At 40.8% G+C, this 22,806-nt stretch overlaps 1 long non-coding RNA gene across 1 annotated transcript in view; it reads right to left on the bottom strand.

The window, feature by feature from the left end:
- LOC144930894 (uncharacterized) overlaps positions 1-19,858 on the bottom strand; it is a 147,037-nt gene extending 127,179 nt beyond the window's left edge. Inside the window, exons 1-2 of the long non-coding RNA XR_013636369.1 lie at positions 19,791-19,858; positions 19,441-19,521 (exon numbers count right to left, since the gene is read on the bottom strand). This is a non-coding gene — a long non-coding RNA (uncharacterized LOC144930894). The remainder of the gene's footprint in view (positions 1-19,440; positions 19,522-19,790) is intronic.
- Positions 19,859-22,806: the final 2,948 nt, after the last annotated feature.

The raw sequence follows: 22,806 nt of genomic DNA, 5'->3' as shown, positions 1-22,806 counted from the left end.
GGAATATCTGTCATCTTATCCCATGTGTTTTCAAGTTTTAGCCATTGAGATTTCATGCATCCTAAATTACATAATTATTTCCAGTATTCCCTATACTTTCTATAGGGTTCTATAGACCTGAGGGATTAGAGTCACAAAAGGGATTTATTTCAGAGTAGCAGCCGTGTTAGTCTGTATCCGCAAAAAAAAAAGGAGTACTTGTGGCACCTTAGAGACTAACAAATTTATTTGAGCATAAGCTTTTGTGAGCTACAGCTCACTTCATTGGATGCATCCAGTGAAGTGAGCTGTAGCTCACGAAAGCTTATGCTCAAAAAAATTTGTTAGTCTCTAAGGTGCCACAAGTACTCCTTTTTTAAAGGGGATTTAGGCTCAGCCCTGCAACACCTAATTTTGGGTACCCTGCCACCTAGTGGAATCCATTACCCCAAGACAGGAGCCCAGACTCCCTATACAAGACTTGGGAAGAGTTAGGCTCCTAAGAATGGGATCCACAAAAGCCAGGAAGCTGAGCTGGCCTAAACCCCATCCCTCAAAAGAAGTTAGGCAGCTATCTCTGGGCAAGAGGAAGGCACCTACTTTCATTTATTCACAGCCATGAATCATCTCCTGGAGTTAGATGTCTCCACTAGATCAGCCCCTTCTTGCCCCAAGGGAAAAAAAAATGCTTACAGGATTAGGTGGCAGTGAATGGGGATCCCTTTGTGGATCTAACCCTGAATATGTTTTAAAGGGTGACTCACAAACTCTGCATAAATATCCACTGATAATCCAGTGATCAAAAAGTAAACATCAACACTACAGTACAATTTTATTGTAGACTTACTAGCCTGCAGGCCTTTAAGATGTTCTGCCTTTATCAAAGCAGAACATGTTAACATGAGCTTCTTTTGAAAGATATTCTTCTTCAAAGTTTCAATGAGCACATTCTATGAGGTCTGGCTTGACAATAGCATATTGATATCTTTATTCATCATCTTCCATTCACATACCCTCCTCCAGGCATCCTTGGAGATATCTACCATAGAGCCCTTGATTCTTACCACCATGCTGTGAAATTCTGTGTATCCCCAATCAACTTAATATATCTAGACTCAACTATTAACCACCTTAGCCCAAAGGATGAGAGTGGATTTGACAACCTCATATGTTATATGAGAGAACACTTGCTCAGAGACAGATTATCTTCATTGGTACATCTCTTTTTCTTATTGCCCTCACTGATTACAAGAAAGTATTCTTTTAGAAATAGAAAACATCCCTCCGAGTATTACAAGATATAATATATCTAGCCTGAACAATGACAAAGAGCTAAAAGAGATGAAATCATGCTTAAGTTTAGTAAAGACTATCTTACTTTTGAATCATTTACTTCGCTAGAATGTTCTATCATTTTACACAGTCCTCTTTGGAGTACCGATAATACTAAATAAAGGACACCCACAATAGGAAACCAACTTGTTTTACAGGTGCTAGATCTAACTCTGCTTGAAGGTTTTAAATTTGTAAGATGTCAACTTAACCCACAGAGTGTGGTTTGTGAAATCAATACAATCAAAACCAGTGTGTTATACACAATCCTACTTATGACTCTGCCACTGTATGTTTGGGGTCCAGAGAAAGAACATATATCAACTGCAAAAATGTAGAAGGAAGTAATACTGTCAAGAGATTCTTTTAGACTTGCTACCATTAGATGCCCATAATAGGTCTTGCATTCCAGGCCCTCTTGCAATAAACAAGTATTCTTTAATTCCAGGAAAATATTATAAACACCCCTGTACAAAAGATACACACAGAGCAACTCAATGCTGTGCCAATATCTTGTTGGAAGTTTTGAATATTTATAACTACTAGGGGTAGATGGACTACACAAACAGTGCTGGGTTTAGCGAAGGATAAAAAAAACTTAATGGGAATTATTTAAAATGTTTTTGGCATTTTTCAAGAATGCATGCCATCTCCACCAGGCTGTAGAGAATAAGTTGTGAGGCTGTATTCTGAGCCCTGTCTTCGCAAAAATTTACTACACTTTATCAGCCCTGACTGCTCAGCAAGTGAATGGTAGAGAAGGGGAATCAGTTACTCACCATTAATCACTCTAAGAAGTAGCCCTGCAAGCCCATACATTGCAGATAAGCCATTTTCTCAGACGTGATTAGGATAAGTAAGGTAGGACTATAACTTCTGGGGAGAGAAAAAAAAAAGGATACTCCCAAGTTGTCAAGACTGTCTGAATATTAACGTGTCTCAAGTTTTGCTACTACTGCACCAACCCTTTCCTTGGCATTAGAGCAGGGGTCGGCAACCTTTCAGAAGTGGTGTGGTGTTATAGTTTATATAACTAAACTATTGTCGTATGTAAAGTAAACAAGGTTTTCAAAATGTTTAAGAAGCTTCATTTAAAATTAAATTAAAATGCTGATCTTAAGCCACTGGCCCATTCAGCCCGCTGCCAGCCTGGGGTTCTGTTCACCTAGGCCGGCAGCAGGCTGAGCAGGGCCTGCACCTGGGACCCCAGCTGGCAAGGGGCCGGCAGCCAGAACCCCAGACCGGCAGGGGGCTGAGCGGGGCCAGCGGCCTGGACCCCCAGACCGGCAGCGGGCTGAGCGGGGCCAGCGGCCAGGACCCCCAGACCGGCAGCGGGCTGAGCGGCTCAGCCCGCTGCCGCTCAGCCTGCTACTGGTCTGGGGTTCCATCCGCCGGCTCCTGCCAGCCAGGGTCCCGGCTGCCAGACCTGCTCTGCCTGCTGCCGGTCTGGGATCCCAGCCCTGCCCACATACAGTGGGTACCTACCTTCTCCTTGGTTCTAGCCCATTCCCTTCCTCTCTCTCTGCACTGAGCTGAGGGTGGGAGTGCAATGAGCACAGAGCTGGGGGTGAAGGATCATGCTGGGGGTTGGAGTGTAGGGTCTGGCCAGGAGCTAGAATGAGGGAGGGGGCTCAAGGTTGGGGCAGGAGTGGGTGTGGAGTGGTTACCAGGGCAGCTCCCATTTGGTGCGAGGGGTGCGGTGGGAATGTGTGTGTGTGTGGGGGGGAGTGCAGGAGCTCCCGTTTGGTGCTCAGGGTGGGGGTACGAATGCGGGGGGTGCAAGAGTCAGGGTATGGGATGTGGGAGGGCTGGGTATGTGTGGGGGTGCTGGAGTCAGGGCTGGGGTCGTGGGGGCTGCACGGGTCAGGGCAGAGGGCTGGGGGGGTTGGGTTAGAGTCCTAGGGGTGCTCCCAGCCCCCTGCCCAGAGTGGCTCATGGCAGGGGGCTGGAGGGGATATGCCGATTCCACCCCCTTTCCCCAAGGCCCCGTCCCCACCTCTTCTCCGCCTCCTCCCCAGAGCAGCAAGCACACTCTGTCTCCACTTCTCTCCCTCCTCCCAAGGGCCATCAGCTGATCGGCGGCAGGGAGGGAGAGGAGGAGGGGCAGGAACCCCAGCACGCCGGCAGAAGAGGCGGGGGAGGGGGATCTTGCCTTCCCTGCAGCAGCAGCCAGCAGGACCAAGCTTCTTCACCCTGCCCCCATTGGGGGAGGGCGGAGAAGAGCAGGCCGGGGCAGGCAGGATTTTTAATGGCACACTGCTGCTTGCCGGGGTCCCGGCTTGGGTTCGGCAGCAGGCTGAGCAGAGCCGGCAGCTGGAACCCTGCAGGCATCAGCATGGCATTAAAAATTGGCACGCGTGCCATAGGTTGCCGACCCTGCATTAGAGTGTGTTCCACATAAGTAGTACTGAATCTAACTTGCGAAGAAATTGCAAGGCAGGCAGGCTATGCACAGAAAGCCTCAAATTAAAATTTTAAGGCCCTGGGAAAATACCAACAAGTCTACATCTGGCAGCCAAAATGCTTTTTGCCAATAGTGAGACCTTTTACACCTCTTTCCACTTTATGCTTTCCTTCTTCAGCAACCCTAGACATTTTCTCATCTACATATGGACCCATGTGATTCTTAGCAGCTGAATGCATATTTAATCTCTTTTTTTGTTCTCCGTACCCCTTAGTACAGCTCTTTTCTAAACAGACAGACATTGACACCCAGGTTCACTGAAGGTTATATGTTACGTTCATTCATAATTGGAGATGAATGAATATTCTACAATGAATACCTTATTCAATAAGCTTAGCCTCTTACTGGTCATAGAATATCCATGGGCACATTGTAATTTCTACAGGTTTGTCATTTGAATTAATTTAACACTTTTTTCTTTTACCTCTCCAGATTGATCACATATAGCCAGCCACCGAGCTGTGTTGTGATTCACCATGTAAGCCCTATCTTATTTTTTCTGTTCCCTGATTAGAGGATTATATAAGCAAATATTTTGAACACTGGTTTGAATTTTTAACCAAATTTGCTTCCACCAGACTCAGACGCTTTTTGTGTTCGCTTTTCACTACCAATTGAGTTTTGCTGGCATTAACGTTGGCTGAGATGTCCAAATTTCCAAGTCCCATGCATGAGTATTGTTTTCTGGAAACTAAAATTTAAATTCAGTTTTCCCCATGATTATACAAGTTCTAAGCATAACATTGTTCTAGAGTCATTCAGTCTCTCACTGGAATATATACTGAGTGTGAACACAAACCTGCTCTTTCTACTGATCAAGAGCTCAACCTGGCTATACATCAACTGCAGTCTAAAAAGGCTCCTGGTCTACACAACATCCATAAGAAGTTCATCATTCATTTTGGGCCAATCACCAAAAGCTGTCCGCTTTGATTTTTGCATCCTTGTACCTAGGATTGCAGCATCCCAACCGTCTGGCACAGAGCAAAGGTCATAGCTGTCGCCAAGCCAGGGAAAGCATTGACAGACCCAAAGAGCTATCAACCATTTTCTCTGCAGTGTATTATCTACAAGGTGATGAAGAGACTAATACTGATGCAGATTAAAGAGGCAATCTATCCTCAGCTGCCTCACCTTTAGACTGGATTTAGGAGGGGAAAATAGAAGGTACTCTACCCAAATCAAGATACAGAAAATGCATTTGTATCAGAAAAGAAAGTTGGTGCAGTTCTTATTGATCTTACGTCAGCCTACGACACGGTACATCGGGCTGACTGCCAAGCTGCTGCAAGTTATTCCGTGTAGGCGGATGGTGCCATTCATTCAAGAAATGATTAGCAACTGAAGCTTCATTCCGCAAATTGGGGAGATAATCCATCACTTTAAACATCTCTGCAATGGCCTTCACAAAGGTCAGTTTTGGCTCCCCTTTCGTTCAATATCTACATACAACCTTCCTGAAATGCAGGCCAAGAAATACGTGTATGCTGATGGCATCTGTATTGCTGACAAGGGATACAATTTCCACAGGATTGAAGGAAATCTCTGCCAAGACCTGAATACTCTGATCACTTACTTTCAGCAATGGAGACTAATTCAACCGAGACGGTGGCAACTACTTTCCATCTAAACAACTCTCTTGCCAATCGATCCATCCTGATTCATGTACAAGCACAGCTATTGCTATTCCATCCAGTTGTCACATACTTGAGAGTAAAACTTAAAGATACTTTTGGGACACAAAATGGCTGAATGTACAAACAAACTGCTTATTGCTCCTTGGGGCATCAGTCACATTCACTTTGATCCTCTGCTAATCAGCTCCTGGTTCCTCATTTGCTCCAGTGCTTATGATTGCTGCTTTTTTTAGCTTGATTTTTTTTCAGACACCTGGCTTTCATTTGATGGAAAAGGACTGTAGAAAGGGAAGGAAATGGAATACCCTTCACAGCCCTTTGACTTCTGCAATTGTCTCTGTGCCCTTTCTTCACAGTATTCTGAACTGTATTTCCCAGTTATTTGGAGCTCCTCTCCATTACCTCTGATTCTGCAATAGAGGGCCAGGTCCTCAGCTGTTGTGAAGTGAAGTTCCCCCGACTTCAAATAAGCTACACTGATTGACACTAGTTAAAGATCTAGCCTAGTCTTTCAAAACCTCTCTCACACAAACAATTAAGAAAAATCTCCATTTAAATGATAATTTAAAAGTCTTTCAGTAAAACTGAATTTTGCTTAATCTTAGCAAAATAATACACAGATGCACTTGCAGAAAGATTGACAGCACAGGCACATAGAAATAATCTGGTCTCTTTGCAAGTGGTGATCGAAACATCTGCTTAACAATAAATGGCATATCATCTGTGCTGCTTTTCTTCCCATTTCAGTCAAAATGTTTTAGAATGCTGGGCTAGGAATCATTCTTGGTTGGACCACTTTCTTGTCTTTGGAGATCGAGTTGTTGTAAAGGAGGTATCTGGACAATCTGGAGACAAAAGGGAACTGACTTAAATTTTCTAAAAGTCTATGAGGTTGAAGAGCTCTGCCAATTAAACAGAGCCAACCAGAGAGAAACTAATTTAATTTCTCTGTCAGCAGACAATGAGCAATGACACCTTGGCAAAGTATGGGCATTACATAAGGATCCCTGAGCTACTCTTTACAGGAAACATCCAGGCACACTAGTTTGTTCTGGTATATCTGTTCTATGGACAAGTCTTTTTTATAAAACCATTGGGTATGGACCTCCTGCTTGATTTTCGACTTATTCAGACCAGTTCTGATTTTACCTTTGTGTAGATCCCTTGCTTTCTGTAGAATTACTCCAGGTTTATACCAGCATCATTTAAAGAAGAAGCAATTCTACTGCTATCTGTAGAGATTTTGTCTGCCTTTGATTTAGCTCCAAGCTTTGTTTAGTCAATGTGTTTTGACAATTTAAGCATGCTTTGATATTGCTCTAGATAACTATGGTCAGTTATTGGTGTTTTCTGCCAGTCATGAGCTTCTGCAGGGGTGATTTCTGTGCAACCTTTGACTTTTTCTTAACTTTGTCTCAGACACGCATTTTTAATTTAGGTTTTCAAATATGATTAATTTCACTTAATGTTCTTTATGCTATTGAATACATTTTTTTCTTCTCTTGGTGGTGTTCCCTGTGGGTTGGATACAGAATTCTGTACTTAAGTTTTCAACTGTTCCAATTGTATTATTTTATTTTGGTTTCTTGAGTAGACATGTCACCCTTCTTCTTTGTTCTTGCTTCTTCCTACTATTATAGTGCCCAAGTATTTTTGGGCTGACTGCAGAAGGGCAGACTGAGGTCTGTTTCATCCTCAGCTGGGTTTCCTAGTTCAAGTGGCAGCTCTTCTCAGCCTTGTAGCAAGTATATATAGTTTGTCTCAATTATTTATATGTCATTCAAATACTTTGGCTGTGGCTCAGACTATTAAGTTCATAGAGAAATGACAACCCAGAACTGGGCTCCAACTCTTTTGTAAGATAATATGTTTTAAGGACTGCTCATTTTAGGCAAAGGAGGAATGTCTCTAGGCCTTGCAATCATTCTCACCATTGTAATCCTGCAGAGACATCAAAGAGTCTGAACACACTAGTTAATGTCTTAATTTTGTTATATATGGGATGGCTACTCACTAGACAAAATCTAATGTTCTTCTAGAACTGACTGCTAGACTTCTGAAGGAGCCAATGTGTTTCTTGTAATTATAATTTGACTAACTATGCCAGATGTTTAGTAAATCTTCCTTAGTTGCAGAGACCCACTCTTTATTTAAAATAAACTTAGGAGGATGGTGAGGAACACACTTCTTCTCTTATTTATACTGGGAAGTCGAATGAAGAAGTCAAAGTTACATCTGTGTGAAACTAGTGCAAGTATAGGAGTATCCTTTCTAATTTATTATTTATTTATGCTGACCTCTACCTAAAGCCTTAGATCTTTCCACCTTCAAAAAGATGCAGTTCAGTTATTTCCCTTTACGGATAGCTGGTGATTATATATCATTCATTTGAGTTAATAACAAAGTTTGTATATGCATGTACATTTTGCTGTCAATTTAAATATTTTATTTCAATATTCGTATTAAATAATGCCACCTTCTCTGGCTTTCACTGGAATCATTTGAAAGTCATCAGTGTCCTCTATCCCAGCTCAGAGCACTAGCTGCTGCCTGATTCCAGTAATGCTCTTCAACTTTTACGTAACAATAAATGCACTTCTGTTAAAAGAACCTAGTGGTCAGCTCCTCCTTGTCATAGTGTTGAGTGCTGTAATTTGAGGGCACTTGGTACCAACACTCCTGGAAGAGAGCCATTTCCTCTTTACCGCAATGCCTTTTCCTGATGTTAAGAATATAGCTGATCAGTATAATAGCACTCTCTTGACGCCTCCAAATGGAATAAGCTGTACTAGAGATGAGCCTACTGATGGTTCTTCCGCCTTGGTTTTCATTTGAATCCAGATGGACATGGAAGAAGAGTTTTCATCTATGGTATGTCTAGACGGCACACAGCAGTGTGTGGTGTACATCCCCACACAGCCCCCTTGCATGGGAATGAACAGAAGTGTATTAAGTGAGTAGAGTGCAGACATGCCTGACGGGTGTGAGTATGTATACAACTACGTACCCTAAACATCTCTTTATTTGTTCAAGCCATGCCTCCCCATCTACACTGCTATGTTTAGCAGTGCAGCCTCCCAGTGCCTGAAGTGTGTAGCTGCACATACCCTACATGCTGCCGCCAGCGATGGGTAGTATAGACGTAGCCTAAGAGGAGCTTAAAAATGCACAGTGATAGTGTTTAATGAGAAACTGATTTCCAGGGAGTCAATCACAATCCCAGGCAGTTATTTTACAAAATAGTAGTAAGTAATATACATACAATATGATGGGGGCTAATTTAGTTACAACCAATCAGGAGGAAGATCTTGGAGTCATCGTGGATAGTTCTCTGAAGACGTCCACGCAGTGTGCAGCGGCAGTCGAAAAAGCAAAGGGGATGTTAGGAATCATTAAAAAAGGGATAGAGAATAAGATGGAGAATATTTTATTGCCCGTGTATAAATCCATGGTACGTCCACATCTTGAATACTGCATACAGATGTGGTCCCCTCATCTCAAAAAAGATATACTGGCATTAGAAAAGGTTCAGAAAAGGGCAACTAAAATGATTAGGGGTTTGGAATGGGTCCCACACAAGGAGAGATTAAAGAGGCTAGGACTTTTCAGATTGGAAAAGAGAAGACGAAGGGGGGGACATGATAGAGGTATATAAAATCATGAGTGGTGTAGAGAAAGTGAATAAGGAAAAGTTATTTACTTGTTCCCATAATATAAGAACTAGGGGCCACCAAATGAAATTAATGGGTAGAAGGTTTAACACAGATAAAAGGAAGTTCTTCTTCACTCAGCACACAGTCAACCTGTGGAACTCCTTGCCTGAGGAGATTGTGAAGACTAAGACTGTAATAGGGTTTAAAAGCGAATTGGGTAAATTCATGGAGGTTAAGACCACTAATGGCTTTTAGCCAGAATGGGTAAGGAATGGTGTCCCTACCCTCTGTTTGTCAGAGGGTGGAGATGGATGGCAGGAGAGAGATCACTTGATCATTACCTGTTAGGTTCACTCCCTCTGGGGCACCTGGCACTGGCCACTGTTGGTAGACGGAATACTGGGCTGGATGGACCTTTGGTCTGACCCAGTATGGCCATTCTTATGTTCTTATGAAAACAATATTTTTATCTCTAATATAGAGCTTTATGAGCCCCATTTTCAGCAGGCAGCCTCCATGTGCATCTTTGCAGCGGCACACACCTTTTGCACTGTTTGGTGCACTAATACTTGCATGTTTGATCACTACACATGCACATTTTGTCAGATGTTCATGTAAATAATGTTACCACACTGAGCATGCGTACCAGTGTGCACACAGACAGAGGCTGGACAGAGAAAAATCAGGTCTTAGATGATATATGTACTGTACAAACATTAAGGGCCCAATCCTGCAACACTTACTCAGACATGCAGTACCATTGATTGGGGAAGAGATGTTCCAAATCTCCAGTCTTTTAGATGGCGTTGTTCAGGATTCTTGTATTTAGGAAATGTAATGGGGAATCCAATTAGATTTCACATATTTTAGCTGGAGCAGCAAAAAGCAGCTGAAATGTATCAGTGACTACAGAGCCCAGAGTTCTCATTTACTTCACTTTCAAGATACCAGGGTAGGGAAGGACGCTTCCTGATTTGTATCACTGCACTCATGGTTGGTCTACTTTCACCGATTTGGCAGGCTGTTTGGAATTTGGTGACTTGATTTATCTGCTCTGAAACCTATTTTGATCATGTTACCCCTTGGATTAAGAAGTTTCATTGGACTTTTTTTGAGAACAGGGATATAATTTAAAGTTCTACATATGTTCAAGGCACTTGAAGCCTCTCAGCTGTGTTATTTATAGGAACTGATAAATGCCTATGTTCCATTTGAGAGCTTATGTCAGATGCAGATTACTGTCTGCCCTGACACCTCTTTGTCCACTGGTAAAATTCAAGCATTTTACAGTTTGGTCCCTGTTCATGCTAATTCTGTTTCTCACAAGGAGCCCGAACCTGCATTCCTTATCCACGCAAAATGCTGATTAAAGTCAAAATTAGGAATATGCTTAAGTTCTGTGCTGAATCAGGGCTTGAGTCTCTGTGTGCTTCAGCCCTGCCAGTAATGGGAATAAAAATTCTTTTTCCCCCATCTTTTGCCTGTCTCATCTATACAGAAGATTTTCAAAAGTGTGCAAGCAATTTAGGAGCCCAAATCCTTTCAACTGGGGTTGAGTTCCTAAATCCCTGAGACATTTGAAAATCTCTCCTTTAGTTTGCAAGCTCTTCAGGGCAGGGAATGCCTCCAACTATGCCTTTGTACAACACACAATAGAGCTTTATAGGACTACTCACGCTGAGCTCTCTTGGGCCTAGTCTCATAAATACTATTCAGACTGAATGGAAGTTGCAGAATTGGACTAAAGAATATAAAGTTTAGGGGGCACATCCTCAACCAGCGTAAGTTGTCATAGTTCTGTTGAAGTCAATGGAAGTGTGAAAATTTACATCAGTTGAGGATCTGCCCTTAGACTTTTAGGAACTGCTCCATAAATAATGGTCTTGCCAACAGGGTTGCCAACTTTCTAATCGCACAAAAGTGAACACCCTTGCCCCGCCCCTTCCCCTAGGCCCCCCACCCCTTCTCCAAGGCCCCGCCCCCACTCACTCCATCCTGCCTCCCTCTGTCGCTCGCTTTTTCCCACCCTCATTCACTTGCTCATTTTCACCAGGCTAGGGCAGGGGGAAGGCGTCTGGGGTGTGGAGCCAAAAGGTTCAGAGTGTGGGAAGTGGCGCTGGGCTGAGGCAGGGGGTTCGGGTGCAGGCTCCGGGAGGGAGTTTGGGTGCAGGAGGGAGCTCCAGGCTGGGGCAGGAGGTTGGGGTCTAGGCTCTGGGGTGGGTCAGGTATGAGGTGTTTGGAGTGAAGGAGGGGGCTCTGGGCTAGGGGTGTAACCAAGGGATTCAGAGAGTGGGAGGTGGCTCTGAACTGAGGCAGGGGGTAGGGGTGCAGGCTCCAGGTAGGAGCTCAGGGTTGGGGCAGGGAGTACAGGGTGTGGACTCTGGGAGGGAGTTTGGGTGTGGGAGGGGGCTCAGGGCTGTGGTGGGGGTTGGAGTATGGGAGGGAGTGAGGGGTGCAGGTGGTGCTTACCTTGGGGGGTCCCCGGAAGCTACAACATGTCCCTTGGCTGCTCGGCAGAGGTGCGGCCAGGCAGCTCTGCATGCTGCCTCTGCCAGCAGGCAGCGCCCCCGCAGCTCCCAGCCAATGGGAGCTGCAGAACCGGTGCTCAGGGCAGGGGCAGCACACGGAGCCCCGCTGGCTGCACCTCCACCTAGAAGTCGAGGGACAGATCACAGCTTCCGGAGAGTTGCGAGAAGCCAGGTAGGGGGCCTGCCATCCCTGCCAACCGAACTTTTAACAGCCCGGTCAGCAGTACTGACTGGGGCCACCAGGGTCCCTTTTCGACCAGATGTTCCAGTCAAAAACGGACATCTGGCAACGCATACATTTTAAACAGTTTGAAGATGACTCCAGTGATTACAAGACCTAGTTTATACGGGGGGTGGGGAGGAGGAGACAGAGACTATTCAGGATACAGAATGTTGTCAGAAAAAACAACAGAATTCCAATGCCCCATTTTCTGTCCGTTCTGAAAGCCTGATTCTGATCTCAGAGTATTGTAAATCAAGAGAAAATATTTCACTTTTTGAATTTTATGAAGTGGTGGGCTGCATATTCTGAAATCCTGACTTCGAAAGGTAAAAGCTTTCAAAACAGAAACACGCTAACCTCAAACTATAAAACATAAATAAATATTCAATGCAACTACATAATCCAGAATAACTCCATTTTCAGCATCTTGTTACAAAGCATAAGATCTTTGCTCTTGTGATTTATGGTATCACCCAATGTTGGAAATAAATAAGTTATCCTTTATTACCGAATGACAACCTTTTTTTTTTAAATGGTGAATACATATATAAATACACTACCTGTATAAACATACTATAGCATGTGCTGTTTGTATATATACACACACACACACCTATAACCAAATAAAAGAGATTCTTTGCTTGTGCATCTCCATCTGCATTGCAGAAATTCTTACCACCACCTCTAACCTGTTATTCCGCAAAATTAGATTTATGGTGCTCTAAATCCCATTTATATTTTTATCTGAATCAGCCTGCTCATCCCTTGCTGCTCTGCCTTTCCAAATCAAATTCAGTCAGTCCTGTCTAGCTTTGTCTGAATGTTTCCTTTGATTGAGTGATGTTATTTCTAGAAAAAAAACACTCAAATCAATTTAATGCAAATTCCTTTTCACGTCCTGGTTGACCCATCAGGACTTTGACAATAATAGATTGAAGTAGTTACTTCCTGAGGCAGATGACTCATTGAGTGCTTAGTAATCAATTTTCATCGTTGTGACTGCATAATCTGTCTTTGGGGTTCTGTTACATATCGTGACTAGAATGCCATAGAATACCAATGTGCTCCATATGAAAAATGAATTGCACAGTTGCAGAGGAGTTGACAATCTCTAGTCATTGATATATTTTGCTTTCCACAACCAAATCTCTGTACAACTTTTCACAAGGGATGTACGAGTATTTGGATTCTAAAATCTAAATTGTATTGTTAAATCTATTCACCTAAATTGGGGTTATTCCTGATTACGTACTCTATGTATCATATGACTTTAAAAACAAACTTTGTATTTGAGGATAATCTAAGCACTATACCCAGATGTACAGACACTCTTTTCCCAAACTATGTTTTATATATATTTTTTTAACATTTCCTTTAATAAAAATTTTAAATCTGTCAGGGAAAAGAGTGTCACCCTTATCTCCTCTTTACTCCAAACTTTACTCTGTATAGTCCAGCGTAACTCCATTGAATTCAAACAAGATACTTCAGCAGAGCATTTTACCCTCATGAAAGAGTTGAGCTTGGAGTGATTAGCATTGGGAAGTTCTGAGTTTGGGCAACTTAATGAATTTTACTGCAAGAAAACCATGTGCTTCTGTATGGATGAATCCAATTTTCTTTGGCAGCTTCCTGGTGGTCTTCACTGCACAGGCCTATAAAGTCTGCATTCTTTATCTTTTTCACAAAAGAAACAACTTCTTACTTTAACCTTTAATGGAAGGATTGTTTTTAAAAGTTAAAATAAATGAAACCTACATGAAGTTATATTGGGGAAATATTACATTTTAGGAGACTAAAACAGTCTGAAAAATGGGAGCGAAATATTTCTTTTCCTGTTAACAATACAAGCTAAATATTCAGACACACTGTTTCAGCTGAAAAAGACAGATGTAACAGACTAAAAAATTCTAGCAATCACTTGTCAAAATATGCAGTGGTGTTGTTGCCCTCTTGGTCCCAGGATATGAGAGAGACAAGGTGGGTAAGGTAATATCTTTTATTTATTTATTTAGAAGTTGGTCCAGAAAAGAAAATTACCTTACCACTTTGTCAAAATACAGCATTTTCAAAATGACTTAAGGACCCTAACTTACTATAGTGTATAGGAATAGAGAAGTATCCCTTTAATTAGTTGGAGTCCCCTAGTAGTACTCACCATGTTCTATACTTAGAATCTAGGAGAACCCTCCCAGAGCAGCAGTATATATAGGCAGCTGGACCTTGAGAGTTCTATGTGTATACTGAAAACGTGATTATTTTGACCCCACTGTGCCAGTGTTCTGTCGCTCACACTCTTATGTATACAGCAAAAGACACAACACCTACACTCCTTGCATGATCAAGACACACAATGAAGACAATGGTATTTAACTTCACAAAGAACACAGGACTAGTCTGTATAGAGTAAATATAGTTGGGCTGTATTTTGGCTGCTCCTAGCATGGTTGCAAAGGGAAAGATAGTGCACAATTCCTTCCCTGCTAGTGGTCCAGTGAAAAATGCAGCCTAATGATATGTCTACACAGCAAAAAATAAACCCAAAAATAAACTCATGGCAGCGAGTCTCAGAGACCAGATCTATAGACTCAGGCTCACACTACAGCACTAAAAATACCTGTGTAGACATCTGGGCTCAGGCTTTGAAGCCCAAAAAGTAGGATGGGTTTCAGAGCCCAAGCCCAAATGTCTACACAGCTATTTTTAGCACTGTAGCACAAGCCCAAGTCTATAGATTTGGACTCTGAGACTTGCTGCTGCAGGGAGATAAAAGGTTGCCATGTAGACATACCCTCAATCCTATCCCTTGCACTGCAGCCTTGCCGACCCTAGACTTATTTTTATGAAATTTCTTGTTTCTACCTCTAACTTACCCCTAGGAATGGGGGGAATGATAGCGTAGACAAAGTTCTGGCAGCTGCTGGCCTTACGAGCACATGCTCAGATCAAGGTTAGGTGTCACAGTGCCTGAAATACTAGCAGTTGTCTGGAACCAGGTCTACAATAGCTCTCCTGAACCAGCTCCAGCAACAATGGGAAACTTTTGGCAGAAGACCCTATTGTAGATACAAATGGACATATCCTCTCCATAAGCTCCTTTGCTGTGAAGTGTGGAGGACCATCAGTAGCTGCAAGGCACCACAAAGAAAACAGGCCATGATTTCTTTCACCTCCATATTACCCAGAGATCTGAGTCTGGCACAACAAGGAACAGCTACTGTATCCTTTATAAAGGCAATCATAATAGTATATACTTCTGAATGCACTCCCCCAGACCCCAGAGGTCTGGGGGAGTGCATTCAGAAGTACACACTATTGTTGCCTTTTACAGGCAAAACACCTCTAGCCATTGCTGCTTGTTCAAGGCGTCTGTATATATCCCATCCCCTAATACAGCAAGAACTACAGATGTCACAATCCAGTCCATGGTAATTTAAGTTTCCAAGTGAACGTGTCATAGAAGCATGGCTACAGGAGTAAGATTTCATAATTCAGATCACATCACAGAATGTCTGATAATTGTCAGTGAAGTATTTAGAATGAAAGAGATTCTCTCTTAAAGGAAAAGTACATGTGGTGAATGTAGACTGACCATAGATATGCCGAATAACAGCAACTGTCTGAGCTGCAAATACAGTCTATTTTGATCATGATTATTATCTCCACAGGTACCTGCTCTTTTGCCTGCCTGATTTTCCATATTGTGCCAGTAAAACACACTTGTAAAAAACTGCCTCTTTCAAAGACAGTTGTTACAATAAAAGAAATTGAAATATAATAGTGATTTTTATTGCTTGGCAATAGTTTTCCAAACAACAGTACTTTGTCCAGAAGCCTTATCGTGTTACAAGTTCCCTTTACACCTGTTATCTGAAGATCTCCAAGCAGCTGACAAGTAATGGGCTCATTCCTGCTCTTGACTGAACTCATGCATAGGAGCAAGCTGATGAATTAAAGCATGGTTGTGCTCTGAAAAGTGGTAATGTAAAAATGGCAGCCCCCTAACTCAGCAAAGCCCCTCCCTGTGCTTATTCAAAGACACATGAAGTGACTTAAGCAACAACAAAAGAAAAAAATATAAAGCGATTACTGCCTTTTACTCTTCTTAGAACTTCCAAGTGAGAGATGCATTCTACATCTTCTTGGGTATTCTTGAGTCTATATGGTCTAGCAGTTGAGGAAGAGATTTAAAAATCGCACCATGGAATGAGCTTCCCTGCAAGGGGGGCTTGCCCTGCATAGCTAGGAGTAATTTCCTAGGACCAGGAAAGGCTCTTTGCTGCTACTGCACTGGGATATGATACAGCTGGAAGGAGTATACACAACCCCTGCAACAGATTAGAAGTACTTCAATTTGCACCCCTAGCATTCAAAGCACAATGCTTTCCAGTGCTCTGCTACTCAATTACTGGCCTTATGGGGGTGGACCTGTCAAATGAGTCACTGGAATTTCATCAAGAAACAGAGAGAAAGTATGCATATGCTAAGGAGGTATATAGATGTCCAAGGACTCAAGAAGGGTAAGATAGCTTGAGAAAGTTCTCAGGGAAACTCTGGACAGAGATACTACTAGAACTCTCAACAGCACTCCACTTGGGGGATATATGTAAATATTGGAATCTCTCAATCTGCTTGTACCCTTCTTCAAAATCCATATTTATACTCTTGCTAAGTCTGTGCTAAGGTTTGTATCTTCTTTTTGTGAGATTTTTTCCCCCTTCTGTTAGAGATACTAAAGTTCTATTCTTTTTAAGTGCTGTAGATTGAGGCCACACCAAATGCCACCACTTGCATCACCAAGAGAATTGCCTGCTAAGTTCCAATAAATTCCATCTGTGTCAATCTGACAACAGCAGTAGGGTTACACAGATGTCACTGAAGAACTAATTTAAACTTTGTTAGGGGTAATATGTTTGGGCAGGAAAGATCCTGATCTGATTTGCTGAGCTTTGGGTGAGTTTTCCAGAATGGCAGTTAAAAAAAAATCCCCCATCAGTTTACTTGGAACATTTATACAGGTGATATGGAATAAAGAGAAAATAAAGCAGGAACTTCATGCTGCTTTTCTTTATAGTCACTTTCAGAAAGGAACTGTACTTTAAACTATGCTGCATTTGGTAAGGAACTGATTCTTGGAGAAATTTTCTAAAACAATTATGAGATTTAGGAGCACAAGCTCCATTGAGGCATAATTCTCCATGGAAGTCAAACTCCCTTGGGTGCTTCTGAAAGTCTTCCCTTCAATCATTAGGGAATGTTAGGCATGGAAAATTAATCAAACCTGCCCAATGTGACTCAGCAGCTTAGTGATAGAGCTCGGGAAAGAATCCAAATCCCCTGACTCCCATTCAGCTGATAGTGTTGTCTGTCTCATTCTCATTCACAAAATAAATCCTGAGACAGCGAGACAACTTTTTTTATCAAGCTCTCCCTGCTGGGAATCTGGATGTTACTGATGACACAGGAAAATTCAGGCTATGAAACCTCCCACTTGAAGAGGAATTTACCAGTTGATTTTCAGCTTTCCCCTCCATTGGACACAAATATTTAAACTTTGCTAAACTAACAGTTTAACTGGCAAAACATCTGTTTACTTAATGCAAAAAACAGGTTAGACTGCACTGAGGAATGGAATATGTATTTATTTTGACTTTCTAAGAAAGAAGCAAAACATGAGTTTTGATTTCTTATCAAAGATAGAAACCATTTTCTAGACATCATACCCCAAGTTGTTGCGGCCCTATTCAGTGTACTCGAAGTGACCTTGAGACAGTTAGGAGGCAGACATTCAACTTGCCAAATATATCAAAGCAACTTTTGATGAAAGAAAATGTCACCATCACTATTTTCATGATTTTCAACAATAATACCAGGTAACATAGGGATTATGAATGTAGCAGAGAAATGCATAGCAAGAACCAACATCTGGAAGTTGAAGGAAGACTCAATTTAGAAATAAGGCACAATTATTTAACATTGAGGCTGATTAACCACTGGAACAAAACTACCAAGGAAAGTGGTGGATTCTCCATTTCTTGAAGTCTTCAAATCAAGACTAGATGCCTTTCTAAAAGATATCTTCCAGTCAAATGCAAGTTATTGGGCTCAATTTAATCCAGGAATAACTGGATTAAATCCTATGGCCTTTATTATACGGGAGGTCAGACCAAATGATCTAATGGGCCCTTCTGCCTTTAATATCTATGAATCTATTTGGAATAGATGACTGATATTTTGAAATTTGGTTTTTGTCCTGATTTGGAATGAAAACCAAAAATTTTGAAATTCTCCACAAAAGGGAAAACCCTGGAGTTCCCAGCATGGGGACCATCCACTTGGAGGGCTGCCCTGGAACCTGGAACTCTTGGCAGGCATGTTTCAAAGACTGCTTGGAGGAATTTCATCTAAATTGAACCAGCTACACAGAATGTTTCAGTTTTGAACTAAAATTGATAAAATCTGAGGGGAAATGTTGAGGAAATATTTCTGACTAGCGCTAATTTGTAGTGAATACTTTTAAAGAAATTAGCAAGCAAAAAAATGGCTTAATGACTATTTGAAAAACACCAAATTCAGTTCATTGTAATTTATGGGGTCAGATTATTTGTTGCACAAATGTATTTGGACATCTGTGAGGTACCCGTGAAAATGTTCACAAATCTTGAAAGTTTTACAAATGTTTATTCATCTCAATATTTTTATTGGAAAGGTGTTATTCAGTCATTGCTATCTGAAAGTTCCAGACATCCAAACAGGGAGCAGAAATAATGCTATGTGACACAAGATGAATAACGAATAACAAATAGTCAAAATTAACTACTAAAAACATATAGACTAAAATGTTATTTGTCCAGACTACCCAGCAAATATTGAAAAATAACACATGCAATAAAAAAATAATTTTAATGAAATATTTGCTATTCCAAAAAGGGCTAAATTCATAATGAATTTTATTCAAAATAAATTTCATCTAGCTCTGATTTTTTTAAATACTGTAAGTCACTATAATTGTAATTAATAATTTCTGGTCTGCATTAATGTGTCTTGTCTCTACAGTGACACACATTACTAAAGTGCAGCATTATACACAAAGAGGCCCCAGGAATCTAACCGTAGCTGCAGTGAAGTGGGATATAATTAACTCTTACATAGTTCAGATATGCAGGGATTGAGATACCTGCCACCCACAAACAATTTATGTCCGGTCTTCAAAAACTGGGGCGGGGGGAAAAGCGGGGGGAGGAAAGTGTTGTAGATATCGGAGTAAACAAACAAAAGAAATAATACTGTATTATTATTATTGATACGTCATGAAACATTTTCTTATGTAAACAATGTTAACAACTTGATGCATTATAAATCTAGTTTGTATTACTTATTTTCCCCACACTCTCTTAATTGGGTCCCTAAATTCTATGAGTAGATGCCATGAGCTAAATGGGCATGGAGACTGAAAAAGAGCGGTCAACATTAAAAGTGAACACTTACCAACCGCTGCCACTCACTGCTATCAGAAATCTTGTCATTGTATGTCACACACCATTCTCTAGAAAATCTAGTGCATAAATGGTATATCTGAGACTGCTGCATAGTAGCACTTAATAAATGGTAGTGACTATTGTACCTTCTCATCCTTTACAGATGGTCCTCCTGGTTCTGGTTATGAATACATGAGCAGAGAAGTATGGGAAAGCTTGCACTATACCTATATTGGGGATAAATACAGAAAATCAGTCTCCGGTACTATCAGTCTGGTATTTTCAAGAGCACTACAACCACTTAAAGTACATAAATAAAATAACACAAGATGGCAGGAGAAATATTATGATATATATGCAATCACATCCACATTGGGACTGAAATGACAGTCATATAACAGAACAGTTTAACTGAATTTTCACTCCTAAGAAGGAAACGTGTGATCCTTGGTCACACCTCCAATCAAAGGAAATCATTAATATGCACAGAACTTACCTATGTAGTGCTTTGTACACAGCATCATGCCACATAGGTAGAAATGGGCTACTTTCTGACAAAAATGTATTCCTCTTCTAAAATGATTACCACTCTTTCTGTCAAATTAAAAGTGAAAGTGATGATGAGCCAGCACAAGGAAACAGAACACAATTTAAAATCTGAAACATAACAAAAGGAAAAAATGCTAAAATACATGTAATTATCTCAATTGAAGTTCTATCGAAGAATGTATCGCTGGCAGTCTACACATCTAAGATACCTGAAAGTGCACGATTGGTTTCCTAGAACACTTAATTACAGTGCTTGCTGTTTTACATAAGAATCTAAGACTTATTTTCACGAGCAAAGATTTAACAGACTGAGGAAACAGGCCACAGAAAAGATGGGATTTATTTTCAGGTTTCCTTAATTAAAATTTAGTTAGGTAAAATACTTAATGCTGGAGGATTTGTCCCTTCGGGGATGTTTTGGTTATAATGTGACTACATGTTGGAAAAAAATAAATTACATTATCTTAAATATTTAAAATAGTGATAGTTTGCACTGAAAATCAAATTATTCTCTTATCCCTTGTTGGAAAGTATCAGTGTCAAAGCGTAGTTAAATATGCAACTTAAATGTCAGGTCTTGCCCATGAAGCTGAATTTAATGATCCAGAGTTACCAAAGGTACAAAGGGATCAGTGCATTTTCCCTTTATTCTTTGCTTTTTATTCCAGCCACAGTATCATTTTATATAAAAACTTGTACGTGTTTCTCATTTCTGCTTTTATTCATGTCCTTCATTCCCTTAGTAATAAAATAATCTTGTTTAAAAACTCCCAATGCTTATGGGTTTCTTTTGTCTGTCTTGAATAACATGAAGACTATAAAGTTAGAGATTAATGGACAGTTTACCTTACTCAGTCCCTATGAGAAATATTCATAAACATCAGAAAACAAACCCCAGAGCATGACAAGGTTATAAGTATTGTTAAAAATATTTGTCTTCCAACCAGCTCATTAGTAATACTCTGATAACAGTGAGCTAAATAAAAATGTTTGGGGGCTGCATTAAAAATGCAAAAATACCATGTGCTGTGCTGACAGTGTAATCTCAGCTGACTGATACCTACCCTGACAGGGAAAAGAGAAAACAAATGAATTTAGTTTAATTGTAAATAATGATCTTGTTGTATGGTTAGGTTCCCGCCTCGCCTTATATTCTGTTTTCGGACAGTATATTAGAGTAATGAAATATCTCTGCAATAACTGGCCCGTTTGGACATTGAAACATGTGGTCAGTAGAAAGCAGAAACCCAAACAAGATAATGGGATTTCTCTTAATTTGATTTGCCACAGATGCATTAAGCATGTCAGCGTCCCTGGAGATGCTACTATTTATATTTTGGCTGCTAAATAACCTGGGCACTCAGACTGGTACAAAATGCTGCTAGCTGACCTACCATTCCATATAAATCTAATTTGGCCTTGAAGAGCATTGCTAGTTCTGTGAACATGAGGAATTGTCTATCAAACACCACAATGGCCTATTGCATCTGTTGAAAATAGGAAGTTCTCCATCCAGTTTGGTGTTTGGTAGAGCAGAGTGAGGAAGAATAGTAGTCACTGCAAATAACAAATCAATTTCTTCCCCAAATGTTGCTCTGACTATGGCAATTTAATAATAAAAGTATGATATTGAAGGGACATGAGAGCCTTAAAGAAAAGATTTAAAATTGATTTTGAAAGTTTCTAAACTAGGCCATAGAATGGATGGCCTGGGTTGAGGTAAATGCTTAGTCTCACTCCTAAAACTCCTTGTAGAGAGTGACATTTCAATTTTCCCCAGCTTTGAGAAGCTTGATTTTTACAGCTTCACAGCTCAGTCTTCGAGAAGCACCTTCTAGCAGTGATAATAAAGTATACTGAGTGGGGATATGGACAATATTGATAAAGGGGCACTAATCCCTTTCCTCTGTGAAAAATAGTCTGAAAGCAGATTCCATCCTGAGGAGAGGGAAAAAATACTAAACATGACTAGGAGTAACCTATTTTTCAAAGAGCTTTTCGGAGCCTAAATGCATTTTTCTACTAATATACAATATATATGGATGGCCATGTGATTAAAAAACATTTTAAGAAAAATAATTAAGTAGAAGTAAAAAAATACATATAGTATATAGTGCACTGAAATGAGGAAGAAAACAAATAACTTAAATGAGCTTTAGGAGGATCTTGCCTGTAAGATCTGACACATCAATGTGAAGATTTGCATTTGGGGCTGGAGATTTCCCTTGTAATTGGTTCCCATATCACTGTTTACAACTTCAGCAGTGTGAGCTTTCAAGTCCTCAGCTGAATGCTGCTCAAAAAAGTTCTACCAGAGCTAGCACCAGCATAATTCATGGACAGCCTCTCTGTACTGTAAAAAGAAAAGGAGTTGTGGCACCTTAGAGACGAACAAATTGCATTCGATGAAGTGAGCTCACGAAAGCTTATGCTCAAATAAATTTGTTCGTCTCTAAGGTGCCACAAGTCCTCCTTTTCTTTTTGCGGATACAGACTAACACAGCTGCTACTCTGAAATCTGTACTGTAAAGAACACAATGTTAATGATCTTAGAATCTCTTAGGCCTCCAGAAAAAGTGAGAATTACAACTCTCCCTGAATATACATTGGAAAGCCCCCCCAAGATTAAATCTTGAAAAATGAACTAGTGTCATTTTTCCATGAGCCATTTAAATGTATTAATGTCTCAGAGCCAATAGTTAGGTTTCAGAATATCACCCTTAGACATAGAGACGAACAGCAAAGATTTATGGTCAGAACCCAGACATATCCATGATTCAGTCACCAGAAAGAGGTTGGAATCATACTCTGGCAAGTCAGCCATTAAACTGGAGAACAACAGGAAATAATGTGTGGGGAAATCAATACTTGTCAGAATGAAAATACCCAAAAATATGCCAGATGACCCAGGTTTTATGGTTCATTATTACAAAAAATAACATTCAGAAGCCTGGACACCAAAA

This window comes from Lepidochelys kempii, chromosome 10 (assembly GCF_965140285.1).
Source record: "Lepidochelys kempii isolate rLepKem1 chromosome 10, rLepKem1.hap1, whole genome shotgun sequence".
NCBI classification, from domain to species: Eukaryota; Metazoa; Chordata; order Testudines; family Cheloniidae; genus Lepidochelys; species Lepidochelys kempii.
This window is presented reverse-complemented; position numbering and strand designations above follow the sequence as displayed.